Source organism: Panthera onca, chromosome B1 (assembly GCF_046562875.1).
Source record: "Panthera onca isolate mPanOnc1 chromosome B1, mPanOnc1 haplotype 2, whole genome shotgun sequence".
Classification (NCBI taxonomy): Eukaryota; Metazoa; Chordata; class Mammalia; order Carnivora; family Felidae; genus Panthera; species Panthera onca.
In genome coordinates this window covers 77,914,764-77,935,664 of record NC_138342.1, presented here as the reverse complement: position 1 = coordinate 77,935,664, position 20,901 = coordinate 77,914,764, and the positions used below count along the sequence as shown (strand labels likewise).

Genomic DNA, 20,901 nt, shown 5'->3' with positions numbered 1-20,901 from the left:
ACCATTTGTAAGCTTTTACAACTAATAAAGATAGTAATATAAATCCTATTAAAGTTGTAATCACTAATCAGAATTGATATTGTCAAATAAATTTTAACCCACCTATTTAAATATGTGCTCTTTTTCTTTTTTAAGTTGAAGTATAGTTGACATACAATGTTATATTAGTTTTAGGGTACAACATAGTGATTCAACAAGTTTAAGTATCATGCCATGCTCACAATGAGTGTAGCTAACATCTGTCACCATACAATGTTATAATAGCACTGACTATATTCCCTATGTCGTACCTTTCATCCCCATAACTTATTCATTCCATAACTGAGATATTCCAAATCTCTCACTCCCCATCACCTACTTTGCCCATCCCTCCACCCCATCCCTTCTGGCCACCATCAGTTTGTTCTCTGTATTTATGGGTCTGGCTCTATGTTTTGTTTCTTCATACATTTAAAACCATTTTTTAGACTGAACATATAAGTAAAATCATATAATATTTGTCTTTCTCTGTCTGACTTATTTCATTTAGTGTAATACCCTCTAGGTCCATCCATGTCATTATAAATGGCAAGATATTCTTTTCTATGGCTGAATAATATTCCACTGTGGCTTTTCTATGACTGAATAATATATATTCATCTATTAATGATTCAATATGTGCTCTTAAATAAGGAACTTTGTTCCTTCTTGAAACCTAAGGGTAGACCTCATAATTCAACCATTAAATAACAGAATCATAAAAATTTAAATCAATAGCAGGATCCTTGAACCTAGGCACAAATCATGATTTTTAACTTTGGCCAGCTTCTGAAGGTGTGATCCTTGCCTCTATGACCTTGTTAGAACTTATGCCCAGATTTTATGTTTATCAAAATCTTTGCTAATGTTACAGAACTTAGAGAAACCTAAATGTTTTTCATTGTGCTAGTGAGCTGATAGTGCTTACCAGTTAATTAAATTAAATAACCAGTTTATTTCAGTTATGCAAATGGTTTGACCTAAAAATAGAAATCAGCTCCATAGGCTTAACACACAACAGAATTCCTCAAAGTGAGCCTCGTGAACACTAATTTCAGGAAGCGGGTTTTGTCATTAAGTGGATTTGGGAAACACTGCTTAATATTTACTGTTCTTGACTTAAATTATACAAGCTTTAAAGCTCTGGGAAGTTTTGCGGTAAATAATCTTGTTTAATTATTTTAACTCAGTATTTCCCCAAAATTTCAACATGAGTTAAGTTTTTGAGTAATATTTATTAGCATCTTGTGGAACTAATGCTACATAGCATAGATTTTAGGAAATTTTGGGCTAGAAAAAAAATGTGAAAAAAAATACTCATTAAAAAATACACATTTCTCATGAAAAATAAATGAACCAATTACTAGTTATTTATTACCATAGTTGTCTTAGAATTAAGTTAGGTTGTTTGGAAAATAAGAAATGCACTTGTATATAAAACATGAATTCTGCCTTTAATAGGCTTGTATCTTAGGGAAATGTTTGTCACATAGAAAGCAGTATTCAACACCTGAAGATTCCATATAACCAACCACTAAGTTAAATAATGCAGACTTATAGTAGCTCCAGAGAAAAAGATCAAGTATTGGAACAATGAAGGAAGATATCATCGGGAGGTAGGACTGTTTTTATGGGGATGGCCAGAATTTTGATAAGTTGAGGGCATTTTTAATCAAGGGCAAAAATACACAAACTTTTAGGTCCCTATGATTCCCAGTAATAGTGTGGCAAATAATACTTTGTTTTATATATATATATATATATATATATATATATATATATATATTTTTTTTTTTTTTTTTAAGTTTATTTATTTTGAGAGAGAGGGAGTGTGCACGTGCATGAGTGGGGGAGGGGCAGAGAGAGAGAGAGAGAGGGAGAGAGAGAATCCCAAGCAGCCTCCACCCTGTCAGTATGGAGCCGATGGTGGGGCTTGATCTCAAGAACCACGAGATCACAATTTAAGCTGAAATCAAGAGTGAGGAAGATTAACCAACTGAGCCACTGAAGCACCCCAATGCTTTGTTACATTGTAATCATTTCATTCCCACCTATAGACAGAATGTTGCAGTATAGTTTTCTTTTCTTTGTCCTTCTACTTCTTTAGAGTTCTTCTTACCTGGTATATTATAATGAGTTGTTTAATTGTCCAGTGTCTGTGATAGTCTCATTGATGGCAGGGAGACTACTTTATTTAATTTTACATTCTTGGAAACTAATACTTTTGCATCCCTTGCATTTGGTCCATGGTAGGCCCTCAATAAATATTTGTTGACTATGTGAGGGAATCAATGAAAAAAACTATATGGCAGAAAATTGTCTACAGCAAACTGATTTTTCCATCAGGGAATAATAAGTAGATTGAGCGGGATCAGGGTGTGTAGGCTCTTGTAGGCAGAGGAGTAGGAAAGAGGCAATCAGTACAGATTTTTAACAACAGTAGCACTGCTGAAAGCATTACGTCTGAAAATTCAAACTGGCAGGACATACACGTTGGAATGAAGGAAAAATGGACTAGGAGATCCATAGAAAGTATCCTTAGAGCAGTCTAGTTATGAGGAGATAAGGGTCTGGAACCAAAGCACTAAGAATGTAAGGGAAAAGGCACAAATGCCAAGCAAATGCATCTCTGGAGTTGGTTGCTAGGAAGAATCAAGAAGCACTAGTCAAAGATTATTTTGTAAATGTAACACTAGTTAAAATTTATTGAATCCCCGTTAGAGGTTGCATCAGGCACTTTGGTTTAATTTCTAATTCAATCTCATTTATTCTCCACAACAATTGGATCAGGTAAGAACTACTATTATCTCTATTGTACTGATAGGGAACTAGATTAGAGAAGTTGAGAAATGTGTTTAAAGTCATAGCAGCCCCACCTCAGAGCCTACGTTCCTAGTCCCGGCCACCTCTGGAGATGACTGTTCTTTAGACAGTTAGACACATTAGTAGCAGAAGAGAGATTGCTTTTGGGTATTTGAATTTTGAGGTGATCATAAAAGGTATCGTTGGAAAGATTAACATTATGTCTCCAAGAGCTTGGGCCTTGGCTTAATAATGATCAGCTTTTTAAATGGTCTGTTAATGTATTGTTTAAAATACAGCTCCATTGGGGAGCCTGGGTGGCTCAGTCGGTTAAGCGTCCGACTTCAGCTCAGGTCACGATCTCGCGGTCCGTGAGTTCGAGCCCCGCGTTGGGCTCTGGGCTGATGGCCCGGAGCCTGGAGCCTGCTTCCGATTCTGTGTCTCCCTCTCTCTCTGCCCCTCCCGCGTTCATGCTCTGTCTCTCTCTGTCTCAAAAATAAATAAACGTTAAAAAAAAAATTAAAAAAAAAATACAGCCCCATCAGTCATGTAGCAAAGGGTTTCTCTCAGAAAGGACAGGATACTGTAGGAAACCAGTAAATGCTTTCTGAGGGACACCAAGACAGTGCCATGGAAAAGTTACCCAAGGCAAGTTGCCGCCTGCTAAGAACACCATAACATCCAGGGTCAAGACTGACTGACCTTCAGGCTTGTAAAGCCTGCAGTTAGAGTGAATTATTTGACCTGCAGAATTCAGAGGGCGCTGCAAAAGCTGTGATATGCTTTTCTTCTTTTTTTCTTTCACCAATTCACTGAGGCTCTAGGGGTTGTTCAGCCCGGAAACATCACACACAGCTACCGGGATTTGGCTGTGATGTGGTGGACGTAGAGTTTTATGTAGTTTGTGTTTTTAATCTTTAAGAAAGTTGCAAGTCTTCTGACTGGGTTTCCATTGTTGCATATACACCTTGTGGTGGGTTACATGTTAATCACAAAGTATGCAAAAAAAAAAAAAAAATGAACCACATAAACTCGCAGGGTGAATTCGTGTGATACATTTGAAAAGGGGCTGATTTTGAAGGCAGAAAAAAACGGAGTCCAGGACTATTAACATTCAGAATTGTGACTTAGGTTTTATTTTTTTCTTTATCATGTTTCTTTGTTTCTCCCTCTTGCTGTCTCCCAGAATGGACTTTCTGGGTAATTCATTGTAGAAATGAAATTGAGATCGCATAATTTTATTTTATTATTACTGGTGTATCAGAGTAGAGCGTGACTGCCTAAACTTTTAATGTTTAGAATTCAGTTTATTTGCTTAAGAAAATGAAAAAAAGCTGGAACTGAGAAAGAGCCTGTAAATGAGTTTGAAAGGTCACTTTAGTTAAGGCCTTACGATGCCGCTGTGCATAAACGGGACGGCCACAGGGATTTTACCTTTTCCTTCCAGACTGCTAACTGAAACCCTTTGTTCAAGCAATGCCATCCGAGCGGCGCTTGGCACAGTCCTCTAAGAAAACCTGACACACTCACCTAGACGTGCTTATGACCTTTTGCAAAAATCTTTTTTAAAAAAAGTTCAGTTTTTGTGTTGAATACCAATTAAAAAATGCAACATGTGAGAATTATCTTATATTGGCAATGTATCAGTAGTCTGGGACATAAAAGTAATGTTAACACAGTCAAGTAGAAGTTAGAAAATCTCAGGTAAGCAACAAAATGAAATAAATATCATAATATTGGTAGGTGCACACTACAAGTTGATCTGTGTTAGGAAATCAATACCAGCACGTTAGATTATATATAGCTTCTTATGCACTGGAAGCAATCTCGATCCTACTATTTTTTTTTTTTAAATTAAAAAAAAAATTAAGGTTTTTTAATGTTTTATTTATTTTTGAGAGAAAGAGAGAGACAGAGTGTGAGTGGGGGAGGGGCAGAGAGAGAGAGAGACACAGAATCCGAAGCAGGCTGCAGGCTCCATGCACAGAGCCCAATGCGGGGCTCAAACTCATGAACCATGAGATCATGACCTAAGCTGAAGCTGAACGCTTAACTGACTGAGACACCCAGGTGCCCCAGAAGTTTTAAATGTGCCTCTTATGTAATATTTAAAAATCTTTCTAATAAGAATAGTTTTTTTGATAGCATTTTTTCTCTAATTTTTTTTTGCAAGTTTATCTTTTTCCATTCACTGTTAATTTGCTTACCTCTAAACCACCAATTTAAAGGCCATTTTCCATTACATGACTACAGTGAAAGCAGACCTGACATTACACTTTCTAGCTCTAGATAATTTGTGCAGACGTTCAAGAACACAATCCCACTGGGATAGTAAAATTTGTTTTTAAGGGATTTATTAATTGGAATATACTTTTAAACAACACAGAGAGTCAGAATTTGGGAGCAGTAGTTTCAAAGATGGAATTAGCATGGGCTTAGAAAATATTTCCTTATTTTTCAGTTTTTGGACCATTTATATTTTAATTATGTTTTTTACTTATCATACAGAATGTATCAGTTGCAGAGACTTTGACCATGAGCTCTGACCCTGAAAACTAAACATGGAAGAAATACTGCAAGTAGAAATGGGAAATCTCACATGCTTTACAACAACAAGCACAGAAAGTAAAATATAAATACGGTAGCAAAGATGTTAAAGCAATGCACAATTAGAAGATTTTGATACAAACACTATTGATTTATTAAATGAAAAACCGTGCTAAATGTATTTACTTAGGACTTTGGTAATTTGTGTTTTTAAACATTGTCTTTTCGGTTCTTGTGAGGTAACAGTGATACCTCATGAAATCTGTTCCTTTTTATGTACAACACGCTCCCTCTCTCTCTCTCTCTCTCACACACACACACACACACACACACACACACACAGACTCACTCATTCACACATAGAGTCAAAGTCAATGGCAGTGGGTGGTTTATGTCAGGGCTGGGTTTGACGCCCCTCTCTCAGAATAAGATAAATGTAAGTGATGAAGAGCTCCTGGGGTTGGTTGAACTCATTTTGTATTCAACACTCTGCCTGGCCCCTTTCTCATCTCTTTCTCCCTCTCTTTGTATGTTCAAGCCTACTTGAGTTTCTTTTTTCTTTTGTAGAACTTGGTTCTTTTGATGTGTTTCAGGGCACGCCCTGTGGCAAAGAGAACTTCCCAGGAATCGGAAACATAAGCACACAGGTCTGAAGCAGCTACTGTGTGAGAGCCAGAAATATTCAGGCCCAGGAGCTGTGTTTTCTCTCTCCAAAACAGGATCAGAACAGATAAGAGCAGGGGCAAACATGCAATAGATTCTACATATATTATTGTAAAAGGACGTGTGCTATAAAATTTAATGATGAGGTAGGCATTTGGTGAGATTTTTAACCTGAATGGAGCTTGTGATAGTAATTTAACCAGAGATATGTTTCTATGCATTTATGTATTTGTTTAACCAAATTTCTTCTATAATTTACAAATTCGTTTGTTTCCATTTCACTGCCGTTATGGCATCAGCATAGCTGAGATTTTCAATGGTACGTGGTCCTAGCCATCAAAAAATGAGGTGAGAAAGTGCAGTGCTTTAACTTTCTATTTACTTATTTATGAAGTTGGAGGAAATGCTGCTGTAAGTATTGTCAGACTAGTGTTAGAAGGCACGATCTATAGTATTAATAGAAGGTCTAGATAGAAGGAGGAGTTAATTTTTTATACCCCATATCAGTATTTCTATTTTCATAAATTAAAAATATTTAATAAAGTGGTGTTATGTCTTATTTAAAATATCTCTGTTTACTCACATATTATACTTTATGTGGCAAATCTTTCAGGACTATGTCACTGAATTAGAACTTGGAACTGAAAATAAAAAAAACAGAAAATAAGGAAAAGCAGTGCAGTTTACGTTTACATATATACAAACATCACTTTAAGATGATCAGATAATTGTTAAATTCAACTTTTACCCAAGTATCTAAAAGAAACCTTTTGTTTCTAAAACCTAACAGCTGGAAAAGCATAGTAACTACAAATGTAGTACCAATCTGTTCTGATTGATTTGGTGAACTAATCTGTATTAATTAGGTATATAATTTACTTTGGCATTAGTGAGTTCCCACTCATGTATACATTCATATATATGAGTATATATATAGTACATATGCTATATATAGTATACGAGTATATATATAGTGTGTATATATATATGTATTGCTAGGCCTACTGAAAAATAATATGCTACTAGCTGAATAATCTAGGAAAAAAATGGAAATTTGATAAGCAAATGGTTGGTCACTTTCAGTTAAGTTCAATTCAGTTTAGTAAGTGTATTGAGCACTATTTATGTGTTTGTGCTAATAATATTACCTATTAACTCCTAGGAAAATAATTAGTGGTGTCATTTAATCCATTCAGCATTTTCCAACATATTTTATGCTCAGATAACAAGTCCACCAGCTAATGGCTCTAGTTCTTTTTACCTTTGGCCTCTATATCCACAGCTTAAAACAAAGAGAGAAAATAATTTCAGATATAATTCAATTATTCAAATATTGGCCAAGTACATGTTTTTAACAATAATACAAGAGGATTGTTTTAACAAATTGGGAATAACTATAAAATAACTTTTATAACTACAAGGTCTCTTGGGCTTCTACCAAACATATCTGAGTTACTATTTATGAATATTTGTGTAAATATCTTTATGTCAGATATGAAAAATTTCTTTGATAATAGAAAAGGCTTGGGATTTACAATACTCATTTAAATGTTATCTAGAAAGTTTAATGGGTCCGTTTTACTTAAACAAAAACTGTATCTTTAATACAACTATAAGAATACAAAAGAAGGACTTTTATCTTTCTGATGCAATGCAAACTGATCCTATTTTTGTCTTTAATGTTACACCGCATTTCTAGATACTGAATGCTTCTAAATTATCTGACCCTAAATTTGATAAGCTATGGAGGTGTGTATCAGACATTGCAATGCTTTCCAGCTTTAGGCAGTGGCTGCTTGCAAAGGGTCCTATCATGTTCTCATCCTGTTTATAAACATCAGTGAAAGCCACAGTTCTGAAGGAGCAATGCACACAGGGCTTCCCAGCTTACACAGGATTGCTGCTATCACACTGCATTGCACCAATTGTCACCTCATATACTTTAATGGCACTAGAAATCTGGTCTTGCTATCGTTACAGTTCTTTTCCCCCTTTCCCTTCTTTTCTGTAGAGATGTTACCTTTGACCCACAAAATGACATTGCAATGTGGCATGCCTAGTATCAGACTAACATATACTCTTTGTATTAATTCAAACCCAAGGAATACGCGTGCTTCTAAAAATGTGCAAAATTGAAGAGAAATCTAGCCTTTTAAAATAGATTGATGAGTTCTAGACCTAGTAATGCTTCCATTTATCTGACTAATCACTAAAATAAGATCTCCTCAGTGTCTCACTGAAAAGTATTACAGCCATGTTTAGAGAAATCTCTTGGGAAAACAGACACCTCTGAATTTTTTCAAATATTTTTCTTTATAAACAAAAACGAAATATAGCAATTCTATTAGAAATTAGCTGACTGAATTCAATCAGATTTTAAATTAAACTTTTTATTACATAATGAGTAAAGGGGTATATGCTTGAAATATGACATCCACCTAAATAACATTAATTGTCACTTTTGTTGATTAAATTCTCCAGCTAGTCACATAGTCTCTGTTTCACTACAGGAATTGTGAAATGATTCAATTATTCAAAATTTTAGTTACCAGTGAGCTTCCAATATTTGTATTTATTTTAAAAATAGATAGTTGCTTGGCTCAATTTAATATTTTTTGTTCTTTTGTTTCTGGCTCTTCCTCTCTTCCCTACATAAGTGGATATGATCTAAATATTTTTCTAGAAGAACAATGGGCTGGTATTTTGTACAGATTCCCCTTAAGTTCACTATCAATTTTTAGGGATTATAGGGGTCATGTATTCCAAATTTTTCATTTTACAAAGGAGGCAGACTTGGAGAGTTTACATGACTTTTATCACTCAGCTCTAGTAGCAGAGTAGGTCCTCAATAAAGATGTGTTGACTAAAAAATCAATGTGGAGTTACATAAATACAATATCACAGTACTTACAATATTGCATTGCAATGACTTGTGTATAATAATGAGCTTTCATAAACACTCATAGCCACAACATCACCATGAGGCAAGAATCATTACTAGAATCTGTTGATTGTAGGAATTATTTAATGGGTAAGATAACTGAAGTTCAAGATCAGTGAATGGTTTTCCCAGGATCAGACAGCTAAGCAGTTGAAGAGCTTAGATTTGAACTCCCATTTTCTGATTCCTGAGCTTTGGTGAGTAATCACTATCCATACTGCCTATACCAGCTTTTCTCTCTCTTGCCTTTCTCCATTCTCAGATCAGAGGCAGGAATTGGTGCTATTTATCTTTGTAAGCCCAGGATACTTGGATGATAAAGAGCCCTCAATAAATGACTGAAAACAAATAAACCTAACTGGTCCAACTTTCTTCTATACCAACACCCCGTTCACATATATTCTATATATTCAGAGGGTAGGAGGTGGCATTTGAGAAGGTGGAGGAAGACTGTTATCTTAAAGGTACAGAAAGGCTTCAAACCATTTAAACTAGCAAAACTGAGTCTGAGCTGTCAGTATCACATTTAAGAACAATTCTGCTATGTGAGTAATTCAGCTTAATGAGGACAGAATTTGTTAGCAGTTCCCTGATGCACGTGGTACATAAGTACTTAAGAGTATGTGCCCGATGCATAGTCCATGAACTCACAGGTGATTTAAACTTGACTTGGGAATTCAGTCACAGTCATTAGGGAGGTTCTCCTCCACCTCCCCCACATGTGCATGCCCTCAAACCAAGTTTGGGTCATGGTCCTGGGTCTTCAAACACAAGCCACCATGTCTAGAGGCTCGTCTAATCATGGGTCCACATTGGTTTCTAATGAGATGTCCCAGGGTGAAGGGAGAAGCCCTTCCAAGTTTAAAGGCTTTGCTGCTTTTCCTCGGATTTTGGAAGTTAGATTATTTGGAGAGGCTGGAGTCCTGCACTACAAGTCTCCTCACAGGGTCTCCTTTCACTGACAGCTCCCTCTCCCCTAAGCCATTCTCCTTACTTAATGCTTCCATAGTAACTCTCCAGTGTTTCTGCATCTCCAGATCTTCTAACATCATCTCTGAGAAACTTAAGTTTGTACCAAAGGCAGGAAAAACACGTGCCAGCTCTGCTTTCCACTTGGCAACACCTCACCCCCACCTCAGTCAAAGAAACACAAAGAGCCTGTCTCTGTGCTTGGAGTAGGAAGGAGGGAAAACTGTAGAAAACAGAACATAAATTCGTGTTTCAAAAATATCCTACCACAGATGCTTTTTGAATTAAAGTATTAATGGTTCTGAACACAGTCACCATGATGAAATTATAATTGTTAGTTTGTAGGGGACTTCCTTTTTGTCTTTCCAAGGGCAAACGTGCCTTGGCACCTCCCCACCAATAACTGTTGAGGGATTTCTCGGCGGGGCCCCCAGAAAGGCAGCTCACAGCTCGAACATATCACAAATTCTCTGTCCTGGAGGAACTAAATTAGAGCTTCTAGAAAAAGAAGTTTTATTTTAAAATATGCATTAGAAGTAGGAATTTCTTTGTTATAAAAAAATCTCAAAAAGTACATATGTACTTTGACATATAAGTGGAAATATAACAATATTATGATAAAACATTGAATTTGAATAGCGACACAATACCCTTTGGGAAGTGCATTCCCACAAAGGTCCATTCTTTTGCCCTGCAAGTCTCAGATCAATTATTACTGCCCCAGGGAGGCCTTTTCTGACCACTCTATCTCCTACTTTATTTCCTTCACAACTGTGTCACTCTCTGTAATTAGCTCTTGTGCAAAGCAGAGTTCTAAGATGGCCTTCAAAGTTCCCACATGCTGCTATGTGAGTTCTGTCTAATCCTCTCCCCCTGAGTGTGGGCAGGACCTGTGAATTTGATGGAGTATGACTCATGTGATTAGGTTACTAATCAGTTAACTCTGACTTAGTCGAAAGTCAGGTGATCTGGTTGAGCCTGAGCTAATCGGAAGTCCTAATAGGGACTGGGCCCTGTGAGGGCCAGAGAGATTGGAAGCTCAAGACAGCCTCTGGAAATGGCCAAGTGGAAAGGAGCTGTGAGTGGTCCTTGACCAACCGGATGTCAGCAGAAAAGGGGCTTCCGACCTACAGCCATAAGGAATAACTCCATTATTTCAACAACAGGTGATCTTGGAAGAGAGGTCCCGTGGCTCCAGAAAGGGGTGCAGCTCAGCCAAGAGCTTTATTCCAGCCTTGCGGGACCCTGAGCAGAGAACCAACTCGGGTCCCTCAACTCTTCCTCCTCAAATTCAGCTCGTAAAGTCAAAGCAATCTACACACAGTTTTCACACGAACTACTTGCCATTAATATACTTGCTCTTAAGACTCAACTGACTGCATCATACACATATTTCTGTGTAAAGCATATTATTTTTATATTTCAGTGTTAATAGTATTTATAGGAATCAAGAAGAAGCCTGTACTTACCCACCTGGTTATAAGAATGATAATAAAAATAAAATATTATGTTAAAGAAATACAGCAATTTTAATTTAAAAAAATATATCAAGCACCAAAAGTAAATTTGAAATGTTATATTATTATGGATTTGTTGAGACTTATTTAATTAAATAAATGTCAAGTTTAAGTTTAAATTGTAAGAAGATGTCGATTACCAAAATGTATGCTATCAGCTTTTAGTTTATTTTTTGTCTTTTGTCATTTTACACATAATTGAAACCTGTCATTAAGGTAAAAATTAAGTGAACTGTATATGGCTTCCTATTGATAAGTATTGTATATTTTTACACACACACATAATCTTTTCCTTCACGATGCTTCTGTAAATCTTTTAGCCTTATGATTTCCCCTAAAGTGTTTTTTCTTAAAAAATTTCTCTTAGGTTGTGAATTGTTCCAAGGTTTACAGACATACTACCATTTACTAAGGCAATAGCATCTATGAAAAGAAAAAAAGTTATTTTTATGATACTATCCAAAATAAACAGGATTAAATATATCATAACGATTTGTAATTCTGATCATTATTTTCTTAAATCTTTCTATCTCTATGCTAACCATATCAAATATGAAAAGCGTTACTAATATTTTAAGGTAAAAATGAAATTTGGTTATCAGTTCTGATGTACTAGGCCATTAGAATTTGTTTCCTAAAGTAAATAAGACGGTAATAAGAATTAAGAATTGTAGAGGAGTGCTTAAAGATGGTGAATTGGGCATGTGAGAATTATTAGCTCTTCTCATCTTCCTCTACCAAGTCTTCCATTCTTGAAGAATATCCTAGTAGAACAACAGATGCCAGGAATTGGAGGAAGGGAGGGGGGCTGGAGAGAAAAATAAAAGAAGCTGGCCAGGCACAATTTAAATCCTGAGGGCATGTGGCCATGTTACTTAATTTGAGCTGCATTATGCAAAACAAAACAAAAATTATCTGCAAGTTGGCAAAGCCTGCTGAAAGTGCAACACAAGGAAGAAACCAAGTTAGCGCGCAGCAGATTTAAGACATGCTCGCTGAGGTGCTTTGAAGAAAGCAAGCCGCACGACCCCCATCCTCAAGCATAAATAAACTCCAAACAGACTCATTTGCCATGAAGGATGAAATGTGGAGGTGCCGTGGCGCCTGGGTCTCTGCCTCTCCATGGCTCCTTTCCCCAAGTCGTTCTGGTGGGTTTTGTGTCCCAAAGTTGTCCCTATGCAAACAACAGGTTGAATATTGTAGGTGTGGGTTATTAAAGTGTCCCTGGGACAATGGCAGTCTGTGTCCCATTTGTAACGCTTGGATTATTCTTTGGAAAGTGCACACAAAATGTGACATGATGTTGGCTTCCAACATTATTCAGTCTGCATAGCAGCAAATCCTGCCCTGTCTCCCTGGAAATAAAACTCCACAGACATATCACTGCCATCTAAAAAGGAACCTCTCAGTTATGCTCAGAATTACAGACACCCTGATAGAATTTCTGTTAGGAGTTTGATTTTATATTTTGAAAAGCATTTATGATGGAAACAAATTACGTTCTATCATCTTGTTCAGTCTCCCCAAAGAAAATCTGCAATCAGGTGAATCATATACATGTACACACATATATAGGCTATAGATGGGAAAAATAAGAAAGCCTTTATCTTTCAGAGAGAATTTCACATTACTGTAGATAACTCACTACTAGTCCAGGGCAACAGACAGGATTCTTGACATTATCCCTCTTCTCATCTCATTTTTACTCCCTTTGATTTTAAAAGCTCTAGAGGAGAGTGCCAAGAGGTAAAAACTGGCTGAGAAATGCATGTAGAGAAGTCAGGCTGTTCCTTACATTTCCTTTCCTTTTCCCTACATCCTTGGAGCTTCTGAAGCTTTGAGACTCAGCCTCACCTCATGGTTTATCAGAAAACTCTCAACGTAGGTGTCTTGTGAACAAAAGGACTAAGTGACATTGTGGAATTCAGGTAGATGTTTTCTCAATCACTTGGTATTAAGTGCATCTTGATATTAGAATTTTAGAAGACAATTAGAACTAGGACTATAGAAATAGAAAAAGCATGTCCAATTATAGACAACCATCAATGATGGTTGGAATTCCCATAGAACCAAGTTGGAAACCAACTGCCCATGTAGGAAGAATTGGAAGTTGCCTAACAAAATGGAATTGGGGCGGTGGGGGCGGGAGGAGGGGGAGTCAGGGCATTATTCCCGAGCAAGAGCTTTTAGATTATAAGTCAATGTCTTTATCTTCATAAGAATCCAGTTATTTCCAATGTAGTTTTCTTGTTTTCATTTTTTTTTTGTCTCATAGGGAAGTAAGCCATCATCAACGCAGGTTAGGAATGTCTTCCCTCAAATTCTATGGTATAGATACTTCCTCCTAGTAATTTTGCATGGGTCCATTAAGACACCAAAATGAGTGGAATGCTCAGTCTTTGGTCTAGAACAGTTGCCCATTTTCCTCATTTATTGCCTTTCTGTAGGGTAAATTTCATAAATTTTACGTTATAGAGTGAATATGTGTTTAAAATACTGCTTTAATCTTTTTTGGCATACTGGATATCAACCTAAGGCTTTGTTTGGAAAAGAACACTGTTTCCATTGAAGAAATAGGTTAAAAGAGTCGTTACAGAGGACTGCAGCTAAATTGCATGTAGATGCATCTACCTGCTTCCCAAGTTACCTAGAACAGTGGGGAAATCTGTGAGATCTGAAGTTCCATGCTTTAAAGGGCCTGCGTGGAGCAGAACCTGTAGCAGGTGGGCAGAAAAATAGGTGGTACATCCAGCTGGGGCATCGTGACTACCATGAATCCTTCCCTCCACTCCCAGCTCATTCATTAAGATAACATGGGTAACACTGAGACTGCACCTTGGTCACAAAGGCCCTTGTTATACAGACTTTGAAATTGCCTGTTGCCTTTTCTGGATGTGTCTTTTTTCTTGAGCTTCATTTTCCACCCATTATATGTCTATTTGGACCTGGCATTCTTACAGTTGCATTGATTTATGTTATTCTGATGTTCACTTTAATCAGAATCCAAAGTAGGGTAGAAGGGGTATGGTAGGGTTACCCATCATGATTTTTGTTCAGGCTGGGCCCAGGGTAAAAGAAGAATATTGATAGCAATGTGGACGGGGAAGAAAATGGCCCAATTCATAATTTTGCATAAGCCAACTCAAATTTCAATTTTCATCTTTGGGGTATAAATGAGATGAAACCAGACTTCCAAGAAGAAGGTGGTTTAATGAGGTCCACAGAGGAAGAGAGGATAATTAGAGGCATCACCAGATTAACCTCATAACATCACTTTCCGGAGAAACAAGCATTCCCACCAATTGTTGAGAGAGTTTGAGAAAAGGACAGTAAACCTGAATTTACTTTTGCTGAGAAAAGCCTTTAAAAACTTTTTTCCCCTCAAGATTTGGGCAGTGGGTTGGGGTTAGGAAATGTCATAGGACTTTATACATAAATTATGAATATCTGAAAATAATGTGGACAAACTATAATCATTTATTATTTTTATTTCCATAAACTAAAAAAAAAACAACAACAATGGCACGAAATGCCACAACCTCTCAATTTTTTAGAAAGCATACTAATTCATTTGTATGTATAGGTTTTAGATATGTCCTTGCAAAGAGAGTAAACATTAAAATAACCAAAGGATTTAAATGGTGGGCTTGCGTACCACTAAAGAGAAGCATAAAGTACTTATAAAGTAATATCTTTTTCAAAAGAGGGCTTGAATCTTTTCACAGAATACTATATATTCTTATATATACAGATTTATATATAGATTCTATATATATAGATTCTTTACATATAGATTCTTATATATAGATAGATTTACCATATATATACTATATATATACTATATACTATATTTCTATACTCTTATAGAAACCTGAGAAATCAGAGCTAAAATCTCAGCGAATGGTACCACAACGCCACCATCTGGCTTTGTAAAAGACAGCAGGGAGTTACAATGTAATAGAGGAGGAAAACTGCATGTTTTCTCTTCCCTAGAGAGAGATTGGAGAAAAGAAAATAAGGGACACGCCTCAGCCCTTGTATTTCTCTCAGCCCTGTAGTCTTGCATCTGTCACTAGGTCAGCTAACATCAAATGTCTGTGGTGTCAGAAACTGACCCATCTCTTTTTCTGCTGCTATTTTAATTTGAAGAATGAACACATTTTTAGTGGAGAAAACCTTAAAAAAATGAAATCTCTTTAATGTTAGCAGTCTTTCTTTTCATTTTTTTGGACATAAAAGAGAAAGCCTTTTGAAATTAACATTAAAATACTGTATATTTCATGTTAGTTTGTTGAGCTTCTATAAACAGGCTTACCTCACTCACTGTTTTCACCTTGCCTTTGGGTATGATTGTTTCATAATGTTGCTGAAGCTGCTTTGCATTTTTTGTTATTTATTTATTGATTCTTTGCATTCTTTTTTAAAAAGTTAATTTATTTTGAGAGAGAGAGTACAGGGGAGGGGTAGAGAGTGAGCGGTAGAGACAATCCCAAGCAGGCTCCGTGATGTCAGCACAGAGTGCAATGCGGGGTGTGAGCTGTGGGCCTTGATCTCAAGAACCATGAGATCATGACCTGAGCCCAAATCAAGAGTTGAGCGCTTAACCGACTGAGCCACGCAGGCGCCCCCCAAAACTACTCTTAAACTGATCTTATTGGAATTTCTTCTTTCAAATATAGTAGAATATGTCCCATATTTTCCAAATGGGGATAGAAAAACATGGGGCCATGTAGGATATTTTACTACAATTTCAGTCAATGTTTTAGGAAGAAGAAATGTGACACTAAAAATATCATAAAACGTACTTTTTTGGTGCTGAATTGGAAAATTGATTTTGACTAAGATCGTGTTGGGGTCACTGGCTAAGTTCCTTTCAGTGTAATGGCTACGGTGTAGCATTAGCTGAATATCAGGCTAACTAGTCAATGAAGTGAAGTCATAACTGGACCATTAGCAATTTCTTTATTTAAAGAAAACCTAATTGTTAGTTGGTGTGGTGCTTGGGCATTATCTTCAATATTTCTAAGCATTTTTACATATAGCTGTGGCATTAATATTTTTCCTTATTTCCCATTAAATTTCAGAATAGCTAATTTAGATAAAATTCAAAAGTTTAAGAATAGCAATTAAAAATAATTTCTATGGTTATTTACTGAAAATCTGAATCATGAAAAACGTTAGGTCATCTATCTAGTATTTATATTTGTTGATTTGGACTTTTGCCAGCATACTAATTATCCATGTTTAAGCTATTAGTTTGGGTAGTATAAATATAAAGAAGAGAAAGCTTGTGAGGAGAAAGAAAGTTATTTCTCTGTTCCTTGAGGATGCAGTTACAGAATAAACATAAAAAAATGATTTGTTCTTCCATCCTGTGGTCAAGGACCAGTTCAATTCAGACTTGAGGGGTAAGCCTGTTTCTACCGAGAGCCACCACACGAGGGCGGAGGTGCTGATCGCTTTTCAACAGAACTGTGAGAAAACAAGTTTTAGATTTCCTTTGTTTTATATAAATACAGTGATATTGATTTAAATAATGAAGTAAATATTTTCCTAAAAGAATATTTTCTGGTAGAATTGAGTTGTGATATTTTTATTATATCTAATTGGAGACCACTAGATCAATTATCCTTGAATATACATTAGATCGTAAAACTTCGCTGCTCAAAACTTCTATTGCTGGTTGAATAGCTTTCCATCTTCTTATCCTGAGGCTTTTCTCTTCTTATCCTGAGACTTCAATTCTGAATGTTCTGGCTAAACCCAGCTTCTGCATTTTCAGTGTGCTGCTGAATATACCCACCTGGATATTTCACCTTCATTTCAAATACGATATTTCTAAAACTAAATATCATCTTTCAGTCCACCTAAAAAATAATTTCCCTGAGTCTACTGTTCTCCTCCCCCAGGTATCCAGCCTAGAATCTGCGTTGTGATGTTTGAGTGTTCCTTCTCTTTCTATAGCTAAGCCAGCATTAGTAGACATGTGCATGTATTTTCCATTTTAACTTGACCTCACCATAACGACGACCTTGTTAATCTCATGACATTCAATTATTCCACAAGTAAAATTCAGTGACTGTCCACATGCCAGATACTGTTTTAGGCACTGAGGAAAGAGCAATAAACAAAAACCCTGGCCTAATTTGCTTGTGTTATGGTAGAAAGAGAAAGACAATAACAAGAAAGTAAATTACATAGTATAAGGTGACATGTGCTGTGAAAGATATTTGGGCCCTGTAAGGGAAGACGGGAGGTGTTGGAGGAAGGAGTCATAACTCTAAATAGGATGGTTTGGGTAGGCCTCGCTGACCCTGGATTTCGACCTTATAATTCCTTTTAATGTTGTGCTTTAGACAGAACCTTGTTTATCATCCTTGATCCAAGCAATCCCCAAATTCTGTGGGTTTTCTCAGAAAATCAGTGTGTTTTCCTTTTCATTTCAGTTACTTTTTGTCTTGGTTAGCCTGTTGTTTATGTTAAGATTGTTACAAAGCTTCCGAACTCGACTCCGTGCCTCTATGGCAGTCAGGTCAGATGCTTATCAGGCTGTTTTGATGTGGTCATGAGATAAACCAACAGTATAGGGATGGAGGTGACAAGTGCCACTTCTACTTCTAGTACGTTAAAACTCCCACAATCCTCTACTTTCTCCCCCTTCTTCACGTGCCATCCAGGTACCGAAGACCTATGGGAGGACTCCAAGGTCCTGGGGCCTGAGTCTCTAGATGGAAGGAACTTGGGTCCTAAATCACAGCATGGAGGATGACCTTCTGCTTGCCTTTGAACTTTGTGTGAGTGAAAAATGATCTATAATATTAAGTCACTAAAATTTGGGGGGGAGCATCTTTTTACAGCGAGTAGCATCGTATACCCTAATTCATATAGCCTCCTTCTATCTTCCTATATTACTGAGATGCCCCACGAAAATCAACTTTTTTTCAGTACTACTTTGAATGGCCACTCTGCTGTTTATTCATACTTATGTCAAATCTGCAACTGTGGTTAAATCCAACTCTCTCTGTCTTCCTATAATTAAGCAGAAGCTGCTGGCAATAGTTGAAAAAAATTACAGTTGTACAGTCCAGGCCACGGCCTCCAACCTCAGCTGAGTCCGCAAAGCTGTGCTGCAGTTAACTGTTGCTCTCGTCAGCTCTCCCATTCTTTATTCTTTCAAAATCTCTGATGCTGGACCCTCACCAGTGCTTTACTTTCTCCATTTTACAGAAAACAGAATCCGATGGAGCCCTTACTGAACATCCTGCTATTGAACCTAGAAATTTACTTGTATACACATGTCTCCTTTTGCCCTTCCCCGCACTTATAATAAAATATGTATCCTTTCTCCTTTTGAAAACTAATCGTGTCCTCGATCTCATTTCTTTTCATCTTTTGAATACCTTTCTTGCTACTATACTCTCAGCATCGATCTCACTACCAGTACCTTCTTGTTGTATTTAAATGTGCTCAAGTCTCTCCCATCTTGGAAACAAACACCCTTCCTGGATCCCATTCTGTCCTCCAGGTGCAGATCCTTTTTCCTCCTCTCTTTCATCACCACATTCTTTGGAAGAACAGTGCACAAGCCCTTCCACTTATTCTTTCCCCAACTATGGTCTGGCTTCCGTCTCCACCAATTCTCCTCCACATTGTTCTTGCCAAGATCTGGAAGACGTTCATGTTGCTAAATCTAATGGGCATTTGACAACACTGACCACTCTCTCTTGAAATACTCTTCCCTTGACTTCTAACTCTACTCCCCCCTAAAGTTTTCTTCCTCATTCTCTTTTGGCCAGTATCCTCTTCCATCCTTTGATTAAGTTTTGATCTTTCACAGGGTTCTGTACCCAGATCTTATTTCTGCCAAATAGACCCCTTCTTCCTTGCATGACTTTATTATCTCTCATGATTTCACTTATGCTTAGAACTTCCAAAAAGACTTCAAGCCCAGACTTAGACCCCATTCCTGCCAAAACTGTCCCTAGAATCTTTCCACGCCCTTCTTTCTTTGCTGCTACTACCAGTGACTAGGACTTGGTTGCCACACAAGGCTCCTAACTGGTCTCCCTCTCTCAGATCTTGCCCTATTCCAAAACTTTCTCCTCGGGCAGCTAGAGTGATACTTTAAAATAAAAATATGGCAGGTCACTACTTCACCCTAAACTTGTCAGTGGCTACCTAGTGATGCCTGGAACTTTATTCCTTAAAAATACAAATTCTTTAACATGGTTTATGGAGCATTTTTAGGACTGCTTTTTACCTGTTCATTTTATTCTCTTAATAGTCTCTGTTCCCTGTAAGTTCCAACGTGGTGTGACTTCTTTCAGTTCCTGGAACAATTCTTGCCCTCTGGCTTCAGGTCTTTGCATGTACTGCTTGCCCCTATTTCTTTTGCCTGGCTGACTCTCAATTATACCTCAGGTCTAGCTTGGAATCCCAGCTAGGGAGCTCTTCCTATCCCTGTTCTGTGTTGCAAATCACTTTGTATTTCCATTACTGTAACACTTACCACAATTTATTGTCATTGCCTGTTAAATTGTCTGTCTTCCCCAGTAGACTGTAAACACTATCATATTACTAATATTCACAGCTGTTCAAAAATGGAATCGACTATAAAAGGGATGACGCTCAAACATTAGGTAGGTGGTTGGATTTGATTTTTATAGTTTTGTCATCTTATGTTCTTACTGCTCTTCATGGGCCATATGTTGCCACCAAATTATTTGATTTTTCTCAAATGTGCTTTTGCTTTCCTTCTCTGTGATTTTGGATCATATCTTTCCCTTTGCCTAAAAATGTTTTCTCCTTTACTCTGTACCTTTGGAAATTATACTCCTTGTTCAACACAGTTCCCACACTGTCTTCTCCACAAAGACGTTTTATCACCCTGGTGAGGAAAGGTCTTGCCTTTCTCTGAATTCTCAAACACTATCGATTGTTATGTAAAAGCACTTATATATCACTTAAAATCACTGTGTTTCTTTTTTTTTTAAAATTTTTTTAATGTTTATTTATTTTTGAGACAGAGAGAGACAGAGCATGAATCGGGGAGGGGCAGAGAGAGAGGGAGACACAGAATCGGAAGCAGGCTCCAGGCTCTGAGCCATCAGCCCAGAGCCTGACGCGGGGCTCGAACTCACGAACCGTGAGATCGTGACCTGAGCTGAAGTCGGACGCTCAACCGACTAAGCCACACAGGCGCCCCAAAATCACTGTGTTTCAATAAGAGGATACTTGGAAGAGTATCACCTCTCCCTTCAATTCCTCTAATATGTTGGATCACTTTTACAGAACACATCATGGTTTGCCTTACATTGTAGTTATACGTATACACAGCATCTCTTCTATCATAACTGAGATCTTGCATGTTTACGTGTTCTCCAATGCCTAGCATCTTGGCGTATATATGTATACCCTCAAAATATAGTTGTTAAATGCGTCAAC

The 20,901-nt window shown here is 37.2% G+C and overlaps 1 protein-coding gene across 1 annotated transcript in view; it reads right to left on the bottom strand.

Moving 5' to 3' along the window:
• The window catches only part of GRID2 (glutamate ionotropic receptor delta type subunit 2), a 1,486,895-nt gene that overhangs the window by 6,763 nt on the left and 1,459,231 nt on the right, over positions 1-20,901 (bottom strand). The gene's annotated exons all lie outside the window — the stretch shown is intronic.